Genomic DNA, 15,166 nt, shown 5'->3' with positions numbered 1-15,166 from the left:
GGGTTATTACACATGGTGCTGCTATGAGATTTTCGGTAGATTTCTTTTGATGAACGTAGGTACACCTTTCTTTGGGAATGGAATGGATGGGTCATGGACTGGACCTTAGTTAAGCTCTTGTAGCTGCTGCCAGTTGGCCAAAGCAATTGCATGAATTTATATTCCCACCAGGAGTGTATGAGTGTTCTGACTGCTCCGCATCCTTCCCAATACTTGGATGTCAAAAGACAGAAGTTTAGTTTTGTTTTTCATCTGGTGGAAGTGTAATGTATCACATCACTGTTTTAATTTGCATTTTCCTGATGGCAAATGAAGTTGGGCACTTTTTTGTATATTTAATGGCCATTAGAATATCCTTTTCTCTGAAGAGTCTATTCAAATACTTTTGCTTATAAAAAAGGTTATCTTTTCACTCTCTTAATGGTGTCTTTTGATAAATAGAAGTTGTTAACTTTAACATTCACCAATTTATCTTTCTTCTTTACTGTGAACTCTTTCATGTCCTGTTTAAGAAATCTTTGTTATTCAAGGTCACAAAAATGTTTTCCTTGAAAAGCTTTATTAATTTTTAGCTTTCACATTTCAAATAGAGACGGATGTAAGCTTCTTTCCATCTCTTGGAGATCATTTTTCTCAGGGCCAGTGACTCTATAGTGTGGCTGAGGGGCAATGCCTTGTAATGAGCGGAGCAGGGATCTACAGAGTCTTCCAATTACCAGCTATTTGACTTTAGACAGTTGCTAAACCTCTCTGTGCCTCATTTTTTTCAGGGGTAATAATCTTGTCTTTCTGATGTCTTTCTTGTGAGGACTAATTATGACAATCTACACTCAAGGCTGAGAACAGCAGCTGACAGAAAATAATCATTCACTTAGGGTTGTTGCTGTTTAGCCTTTCAGTCGTGTCTGACTCTTTGGGATCCCATGGACTGTAACCCGCCAGGCTTCTCTGTCCTTGGGATTTCCCATCCAGAAATACAGGAGTGGGTTGCCATTCCCTTCTCCAGGGGATCTTCCCAACCCAGGGATCAAACCGAGTCTCTTGTATTTTCTGTGTAGGCAGGCAGATTCTTTACCACTGAGCCACCTGGGAAGCCCATTACTTAGGGTTAGTTAGTAGTATTATTATTTGGCTTAATTTAACAAGTTAACTGGAGTTGGGGGGAGGGGATGTAGGGGATGGGGAGGAGGAGGGGAATCAGTGTTGCAAATGTTGGAGAGGGTGGACGACAAGGAGTAGAAAGGCACACATCCCTATGCATCTCTTCACAGGTCCTAGACTGTCAGTGTAAGAGCCAGAAGGTTCCAAGAAGCCCACTGTGGGAAGAGGGGTATCAATGCCCAGATGGCCAGGAAGCATCCTACCCACATTTATCCCCTCCCCCAGGATTGGCCCAGGGAGCAGGCCACAATCCCACTAATTATTTTAAGCAGGAAATAGATGATGATCTATTAAGCCAGTGACTATAAAGACCAGCTGTGGTTTGGGGCAGAGTCAGCCCTGCTGATGATCCAGAAACTCAGGTCCCAGGACCCAGCTTCCAGGAGGTGGATGCTCATTGGGGGCTGGGACATTTTGTCCAGGGATGGTCCTGGGGGTGGGGGTGAGGGGGTGCAGGCTCTCCACCCTGAGCCCAGGAAGCAGAAATTCGAGGACCAGGTCATAGTGAGTCAAAGAATTCCCCAAGAGGATTTCTAGAGTTATGTGTGTCTCTTTTCTGCAAATAACCTCTGGCACATTTAGAGTATTACTATACCCTTTAGTCCATAACAGAGGTTGGCAAGCTTCACCTATGAAAATCCAAATTGGGGTTTGCCTGGCAGTCCAGTGGTTAAGATTCTGTACTCTCAATGCAAGGGACACGGGTTTAATCCCTAGTCAGGGAGCTGGGATCCCTCATGCTGTGCAGCATGGCCAAATAAAATAAAATCATTAATAATAATAATAATAATAATAAATAAGGGACTTCCCTGGTGCTCTAGGGTGTCTAAAACTCCACACTCCCAATGCAGGCAGCCCAGGTTCAATCCCTGGTCAGAGAACTAGATCCTACGTGCTGCAACTAAGACCTGGCACAGCCAAATACATAAATAAATTTAAAAAAAAATCCAGATAGCAAATATTTTGAGTTCTGTGGTTTCTTCTCTATTCTGCCACTCCTTCTGAAAGTAGCGATAGACAATACATAAGCAAACGAGCATGTTGTGTTCCAATACAACTTCATTTATGGACACTGAAATTTGGATTTCATATAGTATTCAGGTCACAGAAATTTTTTTCATTTTTCTCCAACCATTTAAAATGTGAAAACCATTTTTTCATTCAGGGTCATACACACATAGGCAGCAGGCCAGATGGGCCCTGAAGGAGGGAGTCTAAATCAGTCCAGGTCAGCAGTTTTCAAAGCACAGTGTCTGGACAGGCATGGGAGCCTGTCAGAAGTGAGATTTCTTGGGTTCAACCTGGACCTACTGCATCAGAAACTGGGGGTACAGGTGCTTCTGATTCATGATCAAGTTTGAGAATCTTTGGTCTAGAATTCAGGTTCTTCCATGAACTTACTCTAAGCCAATTTTCCTGCCTTTTATCCCTCTATATCTTTTTTTAGTTGAACAGTGGGCTTCCCTGGTGGCTCAGATGGTAAAGAATCCACCTGCCATATGGGAGACCTGGGTTTGATCCTTGGGTTTGGAAGATCCCCTGGAGAAGAAAATGGCAACCCCCTCAGTATTCTTGCCTGAAGAATCCGCATGGATAGAGGAGCCTGGCAGGCTACAGTCCATGGTGTTGCAAAGAGTTGGACACGACTGAGCGACTAAGCACATAGTTACTTAGGGCTTCACAGGTGGTACTAGTGTTAAAGAACCTGCCTGCCAATGCAGGTAGACTTAAAAGACTTGGATTCCATCCCTGGATTGGGAAGATCACCCAGAGGAGGGCATGGGAACCCACTCCAGTATTCTTGCCTGGTGAATCACATGGACAGAGAAGATCGGCGGGCTGCAGTCCACAGGGTCACACAGAGTTGGAGGCAACAGAGGCAACTTAGCACACACAGGCACGTGGTTATCATGTTGTGTTCCTTTCAGGTGTACAGCAAAGTATATACATTCTTTTTCAGAGTCTTTCCATAATAGTTTATTCCAAGATATTGAATATAGTTCCCTGTGCTACACAGTAGGACTTTGTTGGCTATTTCATTTTATATATAGCAGTTTGTATCCGCTAATCCCATACTCTTAATTTATCCCTCCCCCTTCCCCTTTTGGTAACCATCAGCTTGTTTTTCCTACTATATCTTTTTGCTTAGACAAGTTTACCACCACCCCAAACCCCTTCTGAGAAGTCCTTTCCCGTAGCTGCTTGTTCAAGCAAATGGATCCAGTGAATTACTATCAGGTGTCCACACACTGTTCCAAGTGTGTCCAATTTGACGAGTACTGGACACATGATCAAAATCTTATTGGCAACAGGTATTTGTCATATGTCCAAGGCTAATGAGGTTCACCTTTGTGAGGATTTCAACTGGATATGTAGGTAGGAAATCATTTATTGCTGCAGGGGGCCAAAGTGGAAAAAAAAGAAGTGCAGAGAGAGAGGATAGTACCCAGCTTTCAAGAGGCAGAGATGTGGGGAGGCAGAAGCCATGGGTATGCTGAAATTGTGAGGCTGATGGGCAACAGCTGAAGCCCAGGGTTCCAGGGAGGGGCCCAGAGGCAGAGGAGAGCTGAGTGCATTAACATCAGCAGAGGGTAGAGGTCAGAAGAAGCTCCGCTGAAAGAGCTGCAGAGAGACTTGATCACAAGCTGCTTTGTGCCCTGAAACACGTCTGCCCCCTCAGCCTGGGGAGCCCCAGGTCTCTGCAAGATTCCTGGTCCCATGAGAGTCCTACCAGTAACCAGGATGGGGCATCTGTTCCCTGGCACTAGAAGAGTGGCGCACACCTTCAATGGACAGAGCACTCCAGCCTCACTCACGTGTCGTCTTCCCTTAACCCTACTGTCTCTCTGCTCAGGCAGGTCTCCCCCTCCTCTCCTCCATGCATCTAAATCTTATTCTTCAAGACCTTACTTATAGGGATCTTTCTCATTACGCATTCCTTGCTTTCTCCTGCTCTGCCTCCCTGCTTGGTTAATCCATCTTTCCCCCACTAGAGCCAGCATTCTGCTACTGGCAGCCCACTGCATTCCATTCTGCCATTTAAAAAATTTTTTTAATTTCATATTGGAGGATAGCCGATTAACAACGTTGTAATGGTTTCAGGTAGACAGCAAAGGGACTCAGCCATACATATACGTCTGTTCTGCCATTTTTAAAGTTACCCACTGCAGGTCAGTTCAAGCAACTTAAAGAGGTGTGTCCTTGCAATTTCCAGCACAGGACTTGAGCATGGTCAACATTTAGTCAAAGTTGGGGGAGATCAGAGAAGGTCTGATCACGTATCCCTCTTTGGCATAGCCTCTGCATCCTCAGTGAACATAGCCATCTCAGTGTCCATGGGACCCTGGTCCAAGGGAGTGACTAGAGTTGACAACACCGACATTAACAGCAGTCTAGGAGAGGAAGGACCAGATGTCCCTGGTAGGTCCCTTTCCAAGCCCCAGTCTCCTTCACACTTCTAAATCCCTTCTCCACACTTCAGCCAAGGGGACCTGAGAGAATTTCAAGGGCTTTCAATGACCAATTGCAATTAACTGTGTGGGAAATAGCTCCAGTCAATTAGTGTTGGCACGTTTCCAGGGCTGTCACCAACCTGCTCTGGAGCAATCAAACTTAATTATCTTGTTGTCTTTTCCTTTTTTTAATGTTAATCTCATTTGCTATGGTTTCAGTAAACAAGTAGATAAACAGAGGTTTTAATTTGAATGTCACAAAGCTGGACAAAGCAACTGTATTTTGTAAAGACCTCGAAGGTTTTAAAAACCTTAGTTGAGTTCCATAGTGAGTAGTTAGCATAGATCCTACATCTCTGCCTTCTTTTTTTAAAAAACTTTATTTATGGATTTATTTGGCTGCATCAGGTCTCCGTTGAAGCATGAAGGATCTTTAATTGTGGTGTTCAAACTCTGAATTGCAGCATGTGAGATCTAGTCCCCTGACTTGGGATTGAACCCAGGCCCCCTGTGTTGGGAGTGCAGAGTCTAAACCACTGGACCACCAGGGAAATTCCTCTGCATCTTCTTCTAAAGTGACTAGAATCACACTCCCAGGGAGCAGACACGTGGGTCACCACAGAGGGAAACTTGCCCTTTCGTTTGTTTTTTGACCACCATGGAGCACAAAAGAGAAGCTAGGGAGGGGACAGTGTGTGTTTTATTTGAGTTCAACTTCTTCAGACCCAGCAATACACTCACTGAATTAAACGAAACAGACCTTTAATAGTAACTCGTGGCTGCCTAGGGAGGGACCAACATGCAGCAGGAGTTTCACAGATGAGTTCTATGGAGGGGTCAGCAGGCATTGGGAGCGGGTGGCTGGTGTTTCTGTCTGTTCTCCCTCTGGGAAGGAGCAGACTTATTTTCTTTTCTCATCCAGAGAGGCTGAGCCCTAACACCCAGCTCCAGATTGAGCTGGCTGGTCAGCTGTCCACTGTCTGACCACAGTTGTTGGCTTGGGATGGACATGGGCTTCCCTGGTGGCTCAGATGGTAAAGAATCCACCTGCAATGCAGGAGACCTGAGTTCAATCCCTGGGTCGGGAAAATCCCCTGGAGGAGGAAATGGTAACCCACTCCAGTATTCTTACTTGGACAATCCCATGGACAGAGGAGCCTGGTGGGCTACAGTCCATGGAGTCACAAAGAGTCGAACACGACTGAGCAATTTACACCTTTCCTTTGGGATGGATGAGGCCAGCCCAGGAGGGTAATCATGCCCTGTTTTCTAGGACAGTAGGGTAAGGGCAATGCGGTTCTAGAGTTTTTAAGAAGGAGCAGCCTGTCCTGTCAACAGCTGTGTTGCTGCTTCATAAGAAGGAGGGGAAAACAGAGGAGAGAGAGGGAGATATTGAGAGAGACATAAACAGAGGGGAGAGGAGTTGTCCTGATGCCAGCAATTGAGTTGATACCTACGGCACCCTATGTCTTTGACTTTTCAGTTATTTTGCTGATAATTCCCTTTTCCCCTCCTTAATCCTATTTGATTTGTGTGTGTGTGTCACAACTCCAAGAGTTCTTACAAATGTAGTATTACAGGTAGAGGTTTACAAAGTCAAAAACTGGGACTTAACTATTTATTATCAACCTATGTGAGCAGTAAAACCCTGTTTCCACGGAAGCACCCTCGAGAGCCGGAATGATGGATCAAGGTGTGCTTAATATTTTTTTAATTAATTAATTAATTTTAATTGGAGGCTAATTACTTTACAATATTGTGGTGGTTTTGCCATACATCGACATGAATCATCCATGGGTGCACATGTGTACCCCCATCCTGAACTCCCCTCCCACCTCCCTCCCCACCTCAGCCTTCTGGCTTGTCCCAGAGCACCAATTTTGAGTGCCCTGCTTCATGCACTGAACTTGCGCTTGTCATCTGTTTTACATACGGTAATATACATGTTTCAGTGCTATTCTCTCATATCGTCCCACCCTCGCCTTCTCCCACATAGTTCAAAAGTCTGTTCCTTACATCTGTGTCTCTGTTGCTGTCTTGCATATAGGGTTGTCATTACCATCTTTCTAAATTCCATATATATGCGTTGATATACTGTATTGGTGTTTCTTAATCTTATAGAGAGAACAACTTACATCTTTACCTTTGTTCCCCCCCTGCCCCTGAGCACCTGTAGCCCTTTTCTTCAGAATCCTCAAGAATCTGAGCAGTGACCTTGGAGGTGCTAGCCTCAGGCACTTCCAAGTCCAGAGAAGAAGAGGCTGCATCTGGGCTGCCTGGTGTCCACAGCATTCGCTCCCACTTGGCAACAGTGCCGAGGGTGCTGTTCTGCCCATATTCTGCCCACGACTGGCTGGCTGCGTGATCTTGAGAAGGGCACACTGCTACCTTCTGTCTGTGTTTCCTTGCTGTGAGGTGACCAGGCTGGCTTTGGCATGGTTCCCAGGGTCTGACCCGTGATGCTGGCTGATCCGTATATGACACCTTTCGAAGTCTCCCTGTGGGTCCATGTGTGACTCTTGCCCGGCTCCAGCCTCTTCTCCCAAGGGCTTCACCCTGACTCACAAGAGATCTCAAAGGGACTCTTCCCTTTCAGCCTCAGTTCTGCAGAGCTCCTTGTTTTCCTGTTCCCAAACCACCCTGGCTTCAGAACCCCACGCTCCACTGTACCTATTTAATTGTCACATTCACATTCTGGCTTCCTTGAGTCCTTGGCATCACTTAGAAAGAAGAGAGAATTTGCTAGCAGTGAGGCCCTGGTTCCCAGAGGCTCTGGAGGAGCAAGGGGAAAGCTCTAGCAAGGAGGCTGGAGTTGGCACGTGCTCCCAGCCGTGGGAAAGTGACTCAGGAGGCGCTGGATAGAAGACATTGTCCCCATTACCACTGACATTCACCGCACAGTTGAAAAGTGAGCAAGGAAAGAAACCCTTGGTGTGAATTTGAAGGAAACAAGAGAAGGACTCCTCACAGGATCATCCTAAAAAAAAAAAAAAAAAAAAAAAAAAAGGATCATCCTTCTGGGCTGATGCAGCCTGGCCTTTATGTGGGGAGAGGTGAACTTTAAGGTTTCACACATGTCTGCAGGGCTAAGGAAGATGCCGTGTCCTTAGCGGGCTGGATTCTGGGGCATCTGTCCGCCCCAGTTGATTCGGTGCAGCTGGCCATCCTGGCACTGTGTCTGGTTCAGAGCATCTCCTGGATCCTGTCCAGTGTACTATGGGATCGATAAACACTTAAATGTCATGCTTCCAGGAGCCATCCGTCACAGTAAATGTTGTTCAATAAATGTCACCAGAGAGTAACAAATCCTCTCCTCCAGAAGGCCCTCAGGCCATCACTCCCTCTTGTGACCCTCCCACTAGGATCATCACAGGGCCTCTCCTGGCTTCAAATTTAATAGCAAAAGAGGGAGGGCCTGTTTCTGAGCTTGGAACAAAGGGGGGGTCTTTTTCCCGGGGTGCTGGCATCCAGGAGCTGGCTTCCTAGCCTCATGTCCTTTGTCACGGGTCACTGCTGCTGCTGTTTCCTGAACATTTCTGGTTCTCATTACTTCCAGAGCTGGATAGGATTGTAGCTCCTAACCCCCTCTGATTGGAAACACCTAATTTAATAGTTCTGACTGATACACTGTGAACAGAAGTGACACGTGTCACTTTTAGACTGAAGCATTTAACTGCTGAAAGATCCTCTGCAGATCTCTCTTTTGATACCGTTTAGGGTACTGGCTCCTCCGTTAGCCTGGGCTCCTAAGTGACTCCAGTGAATTGAGCCCTATTCAGTGGACACTGAGCATGAGCACAAAATACACTTTTACTGTTTGAACCTAATGAAATTTGAGGGGCGGGGGGGGATTTGTTGTTGTTGTTACTGCTGCATAACCTAACCTATGCTGACTAATACAGGCTTCAAATTGCTGAGGTATTTGAGAGAAGGAGCAGATACCAAGCTGATCCTCCTTCTTTCCTGCCCCAGGCATCTAAAAGAACTATATAAACTTTGCAGCAGGAATATAAACTGCCCTTTTAGTCTTTTTTTTTTTTTTTTTCAGCCCTGGAGAGATTTCTGGGAGGTCTCCAGGAGAATCCTAGCACACAAGGAAAGAGAGCATTTTGCTTGGCCCCACAGTTTTCATTCCCAGGCAGAGCTGGGGGAGGCTTCTGCTCTTGGGCTGGAAAGCTGGCCAGAGGAAGCTGTTGGTGTTGTCTCAGTACCCAAGTGGAGGTGTGACTGCTGTTTCTTTTGCTCATCCTGGAAACGTGTCCAGAAAATGCACCCAGCGTGGGACAAGGACATACGGTGGGGCTGTGTCTGTAGCGCTGGCCCAGAGCGTTTGGATGAGGACACAAGGTCACCCAGTGTTCCTCCAGAGGGCAGCTTCCGTCTCCAGCCTCCACTGGTGGCTGGGAGGCTGAACTTGTACGAGTGTGGGGGGACACAGATATCTGCATCAGGATGTGGGAAGTGATACCGAGGAGGGAGGCATCACCCCATATCCCACCAGAGAGGCTGCCCAGGGTGCTGCTTTCAGACGCGAGGGGAAGGAAAATGCCAACAGATGGCCAAGGCTGGGACTTCTCTGGTTGTCCCAGCCCTGATAATTGGCAGGGAGTGTCCCCTGTTGGGTAAAGGATGGTTCCTTCTCTCCAGCATGGAGAGCATCAAGACTGGTGCTCCTATCTCAGCTCCACCTCTAGATCACTTTAAAGATGTACATGATGGACAAGCAGATGGATGGTTGACATTGGCGTTGCAGGATTTCAGAACCGGACGAGGAGCCCTTCTTCAAAGTGCCTACACCACTGCTGTAAAGCTCTCAGGCTACGCTTCCAGCAGGGCTGCAGGCTGTGCCTTTTGGAGTTCGATGCCAGAACTTGCGGAAGAAGGTGGGAAGGACAGCTCTCCCCTATTATCTAGGACGAGGGCGTTTAGATCAAGGCCAGAAGCCGTCCTTCTGGCAGGAGCTGTCACTGTCATTTGCTGGTGGTTCAGGAACACCGTCTCCCTGTTCAGGCGTTTTCTGAGTCACATCCCTGAATCCACCTGCCTGCATCTGTTCACCTGTGTGGTTCACAACCGTTACTGCTACAGGGGTGCCTTCCTTCCACAGAAGCATGGAAAACGTATTTATATTGTAAGCTGGATTAGCTCTGAGCGTTCTGAAGGGCCAAGGCTTCTCTGGGGGGTACAGCTCCCTCTCTTCCTTGCCCACCTCCCACTAGCAGCAGCTCCACTGGAAAGTCATCACTGACTGCCTCACTTATCCAGCAACAGGAGTTTTGGGCTTGTTCACCACCCTGGATCCCGAGCTACTTGGAATTCAAAGCAGGCTCCCCAAAGTTAACTCTCACATCCTAACAGTGTTGCTTTTTATTCTTTTCATGACAATACCTTTCATTTGCAGAATGCTTTATACTTTCACATCTATTCTTGCATTCAGTTCTCACAGGCTTTTCAAAAATTGCAAAATGAATTTCCATAGTGTACATACAGTATTTGCAATTCCTTTCCTACCACCAGGAAAACCAAAACCATTTACACAAACATGCAGTTAAAGACATCACGGGTTTTTGTAGACAAAATAGGGTTGTAGTTTTATTCTTTTGTATCTCTTCTTTCTCCCCCTTGCTTTCCCATAATATGTTTTACCCTGATTATATTATATGCATTCCCACTTCAGGGTTCCTACTCTTTTAAGAACCATTTTAGCCCAATGGTCTTATTCTTTGTTCTTGTTTTACCCTTTTTCCTTTCAACAAGGTGCTGTAAAACACTTTCTTTAAAAAAAATTGCAGCCTGCCTTCCCCTCGATATTTTTCCACTTGTTCCAAAACTCATGTAACATTTTCAGATGGCCAGTGTTTTCCTGTGTACTGTCTTTGGGTTCTATGGGTATTTCTTCCCTCAACTCTCTTAAAATAGAACCAAGCATTCATTCACTCATTCATTCACACATTCCACCAGTGTTTGTTGAGCACCTACTATGTGCTAGACACTGGGGATACAGCAGTGAGTGAAGGAAGGTATATTCCCTGCCCTTAAGATTTCACGTTTTTATAGGAGAGACTAATAAAGATTTAAATGACTGAAAAATCATTGTCAGATGGTGATATATGCTCTCAAGGAAAATAAAGCAGAGTAAGGTTGTAAAGAGTATCAGGGGCCGGGTACTTTTTTTTTTTTTTAATAGTTAAGGAGGCCACTTTTAGGCAGTGAGGTTGAAGGAGAGACCTGAAGGAGGCAGCCAGACCCTCTTGGGGGAGGAAGAAGCACCACGTGTGAAAGTCCAAAGGTGAGAGGGTGCTTGGGATGTTCAAGGAACACAGAGGAGGCCAGTAAGGCTGAGCCTGGTGAGTGATGGGGCATGGGGTAGGAGATGAGGCTGGACAGGTGAGCTGAGGGCCTCTTAGGTCACAGTCAGACTCTGCAGTTGATCTAAGTAGGTTGAGACTCACTGGACAGTGAAAAGCAGTGAGGAACATGAGCCAATTCATGTCTTATCTGGATCACTCTGATTCCTGGGTGAAGAACTGAGAATAAGCAGAAATGGAAGCAGAGAATTCCATGAGGAGGCCATGGCAGAGGTCCAAGAAAGACAGTGGTCCACTGGACGGAATGGTACTGGTGGAAGGCTCTAGAGAAGTGAGTGGATTCAAGACAAACCTTGAAGATAGAGCTGATGGTGGCTGTTCACAAACCACACTGAAGGTAGGGCTGACGGTGTTGCTCACAGACCACACTGAGGTAATGAGGATGCTCTTGGTGTCAATAAAACCGGATGAATGGTGTTACCATGAACTGAGGTAGGGAGGCCAGTGGAGGGAAAATGGATGGGGGATGGCAGGAAATCAAGCACTCAGGTTTAAACACATTAGGCTTCAGTAAAAAGCAACTGGATAACTAAGGGAGGTATTGAAGCTAGAGATATGGACCAGGGGATCACCAGGTTATAAATAATGTCTAAAATCACAGGATTGGATGGGATCACCGGGGAGTGGGAATAAGTGATGAGGGAGAAGAAAGATGGTCCAAGGACTTAGCCTTAGGGAACTTCAAAGGTTAAAGGTTAAAAAGAAAAGAGGGAAGCAGTAGCAAAGATTTAGAAATAGCCAGTGAAATAGGAGGAACATCAGCAGAGTAACAGCTCCCAGAAGCCAAGTTATAAAAATACTTCAAGAAGGAGGACATGATTAATGGGGTCAACTCTTTCACACCTTAGACACCACAAATCTTCTCATTTACATTACCAAGAGGGTCCTGGGAGGGTCTGCGGGAGAAATACTAGGGAGCAAGCACAATTCTTCCTCTTCTGCAGGGCTTCTGTCTCTTGTAATAGGAAGGATTTAACTAAAACTGGTACAGAGTATTTCGATCTCACCCCTTCGCCTCCACAACTTGGCCAATTACCATTGGCATTTAAGTCTCAATGGATAATTTTGAAGTTAGCCTGTTTTTAGAAAGTAGAAAGGCAGATCACCTGTTAAATCTATCTTATTTCCCCTTAAGCTCAGGATGCACCTGTATCTGGTGGGAACGTTAATATCCATTGAAGACTTGGCTCTGCAGCTCAGGTCTTTGGTGAAAGGAGATTTTTCTTTTATTTAATCATTGGTATTTGCTTCTGCTCTGTTTGTCTTATTTCTTCCATTGAATATACCATTAAACTGTATTTTGGATCTCTCTTTTCTGCTATCTGTTTGTGGCATCGTCCCTTTTATGATTTTTGTTTTTCCTTTTCCTCTTGATTCTGAGTTCCTCAGAATTGTCCTCCACATTGCTAATGTGTTTTTTTTGTACTGTTGATTCTTTTATTTTCTATGCATTAAAAAAAATCCCTTTTCACTTACTTAAAAGTAACATTCTCTGCTTATCTCATCCGTTGCCTTTTTATAACTCCCTCTTGGCAGCTGCCTTTTGATCTCACTGTGTTGTCTTTTGTTTTAACATTGTTGACAATACAAGACAAATGTCTAAAATTTATGTCTGTTTCCTGCAGTAAATCTTTTTTAAAAATGTCCTTCTATTGCTTTGTAAGTATTATCCTATCCATCTGATCTTTTCATAGGTCCCATATTATTTTGTTTCTATTTTTTTCATCTTTGAACAATAAGGTGTCTATCTGAGTCTAGAATTTGTTCACCAAGCCAGATGAGTAGATTCTTCTGAAATCATCTGATATCGAGGTCATAAGCCTGAGGGGTAGCCTGAGGACTTGAGAACTACAGTTAAAGGCAGTACCAGAAGGGCAGTTTCATGCATGAGCAGTGTCTTTTCTGGATAAAGCTGCTGAGCTGGGCACTTGGTTGTCAAATTATCCCATTTCAGGTCCACCATGTCTGGATGAACCATATTGTTCTGTGGGGTGACGGGGCATTTGTTGTAGTCTCCAGCCCATCGTTTGGTGTCACTCCATGCCCTGGTCTACCCAGGTGGTTGCCCTTGAAATTCTCCGTTGCACCTCCAGATCCTGGGGCCCTCCACGTCAAGAAGAAACCTCTAACTTACCATTTGTGTTACACTTGACAAACAGAACAAACGAACTCCCTACCGTTCATCCCATTTCATTTGTTTTGCATTTACCCACACATAACACATGCCTCTGGTGACTCAGACAGTAAAGAATCTGCTTGCAATGCAGGAGACTTGAATTCAATCCCTGGGTCAGGAAGATCCCCTGGAGGAAGGAATGGCTATCCATTTCAGTATTCTTGCCTGGAGAATGCCAAGAACAGAGCAGACTGGTAGGCTACAGTCCATGGGGTCCCAAAGAGTCAGAAACAACTGAGCGACTATCATATCAACACGTAGTTCACACATAAGCCTCCATATGTCAACCCAGTGCTCTTTCATGTGCTGGGAATATATCAATATGTCTTCTTGATTCTTTCTGACTCATCCATGAGTCAGTGATCAAAGGTCATCTTTCATGCCAAGCATATTTGAGTTTCTCCAACTAGAGTCATTTCTCCTATTGTGCTTTATATGTGACTCTGTTTTACCATCTGGTAAGTTGTCTTTTAATTGCTTATTCCTCTGTCACCCCAGTGAGCATATAAGTTCTAAGTTGTCAAGGATGTGTTCTACTTATCTCTATTAGCCTGTCTGTGTTCTTGACATCCAACAGACAGTTCAGTAAGTGCTTATAAATGAAATAATTGAGTGAGGATACTTACACATGGACAAAAACAACATTTTTAAAACTTAAGGCACTTTATCTTTGCTTTAAGAAAAAGCATGGTGACCTGCTTGGCTTCTCAGTCTTGATGGAATATGGGAACTACAGTTCTTTTCTGCTCCCTTTTCTGTGCTGTGTGTCTCATCCATGATGGTCCTTCTGGTTTGTAAAACCATGAAACAGCCACAGCTCCCAACACATTGCCTTCCACTCCTCCTGGGGACCTGGTGTTTGCAACCACTGCTTCCTGTCCCCGACTCTTCAGAAATGGGCTCTGTTTTCTGATAATTGGAAGAGGCCTTTAACTTGACTAAGAAGACAACACACTTTCTCATGTTCTCCTTGCTATAAATCACACTCTGTAGTGAGGTGCCTGTTTTATTTCCTGACAGAAACGGAGAACGAAATATGTCAATCACTGTCTGCTAGCTGTACTTTATTTTCAATATTTCAACCAAATGTCAAAGAGACAAACAAATTTATTTCATTTAAGAAAAATCCTGTCTATTGGTTTTAGAAGAAAGACTGAGATGAGACTGGGTGGTAATTTTGTTCTTCCTTTCCCCAGAATTGAGGGGTATGCTCAAGAGCTACCTCCGTTCAACAAAAGTTACATTTTTTTGGATCCAATCTGTGTTTGTTTTTTTTTTTGCACACGTGTGCGTGGCTTTATTGAGATATATTTGTTTCATATACATGAAAAACAGCACATGTAGTATACAATCTGACAAATTTTGATGTATGTATATACAGTGAGCTTCTGAAGCGGCACAGCGGTCAAGAATTTGCCTGCAGTGCAGGAGACCTGGGTTTGATCACTGGGTCAGGAAGATCTCCTGGAGAAGGGAATGCCTACCCACTCCAATATTCTTGCCTGGAGAATTCCATGGACAGAGGAGCAGAGGCTGCAGTCCATGGGGTTGCAAAGAGTCAGACAAGACTCAGTGACAAACTCTTTCATACACCTATGGAGCACGACCGTAATGGGAATAACATACATAAATCTGTACAAACCCTGTGGGTTTATATTCCATCAGGAATAAGGGCTCTACATCCATAACAGCTAATAAAATGTTGTCAGTTTTCACCTGTTGCAGACATTGTTTTTTGCCTCCTGGCCTTTTAAACTCCTCAGGTGTCATTTTTTCTGCTACAATAATGGCCAGTAGTGGGGTGATTTTTGTTTCCTCTTGAACCTGATGCTGGTTTGTTAGCAGCCGCTGACATTGTGTGTGATGGGAAGAGCCATCTCATCCTCTGTGAGTCTGCCCTACTCATGGAATCACAGTCCTCTAAGTAGCCAAACCTTCTAGAGACTTCCCTGGGGATCCCCTCTCTCAGGTTCTGGCCAGGACACCAACCATGTGAATGTTAAGTGAGT

Source organism: Bubalus bubalis, chromosome 3, assembly GCF_019923935.1.
Source record: "Bubalus bubalis isolate 160015118507 breed Murrah chromosome 3, NDDB_SH_1, whole genome shotgun sequence".
In the NCBI taxonomy this organism is placed as follows: Eukaryota; Metazoa; Chordata; class Mammalia; order Artiodactyla; family Bovidae; genus Bubalus; species Bubalus bubalis.
The sequence above is the reverse complement of the archived record's forward strand: the minus strand, read 5'-3'. Positions refer to the sequence as shown.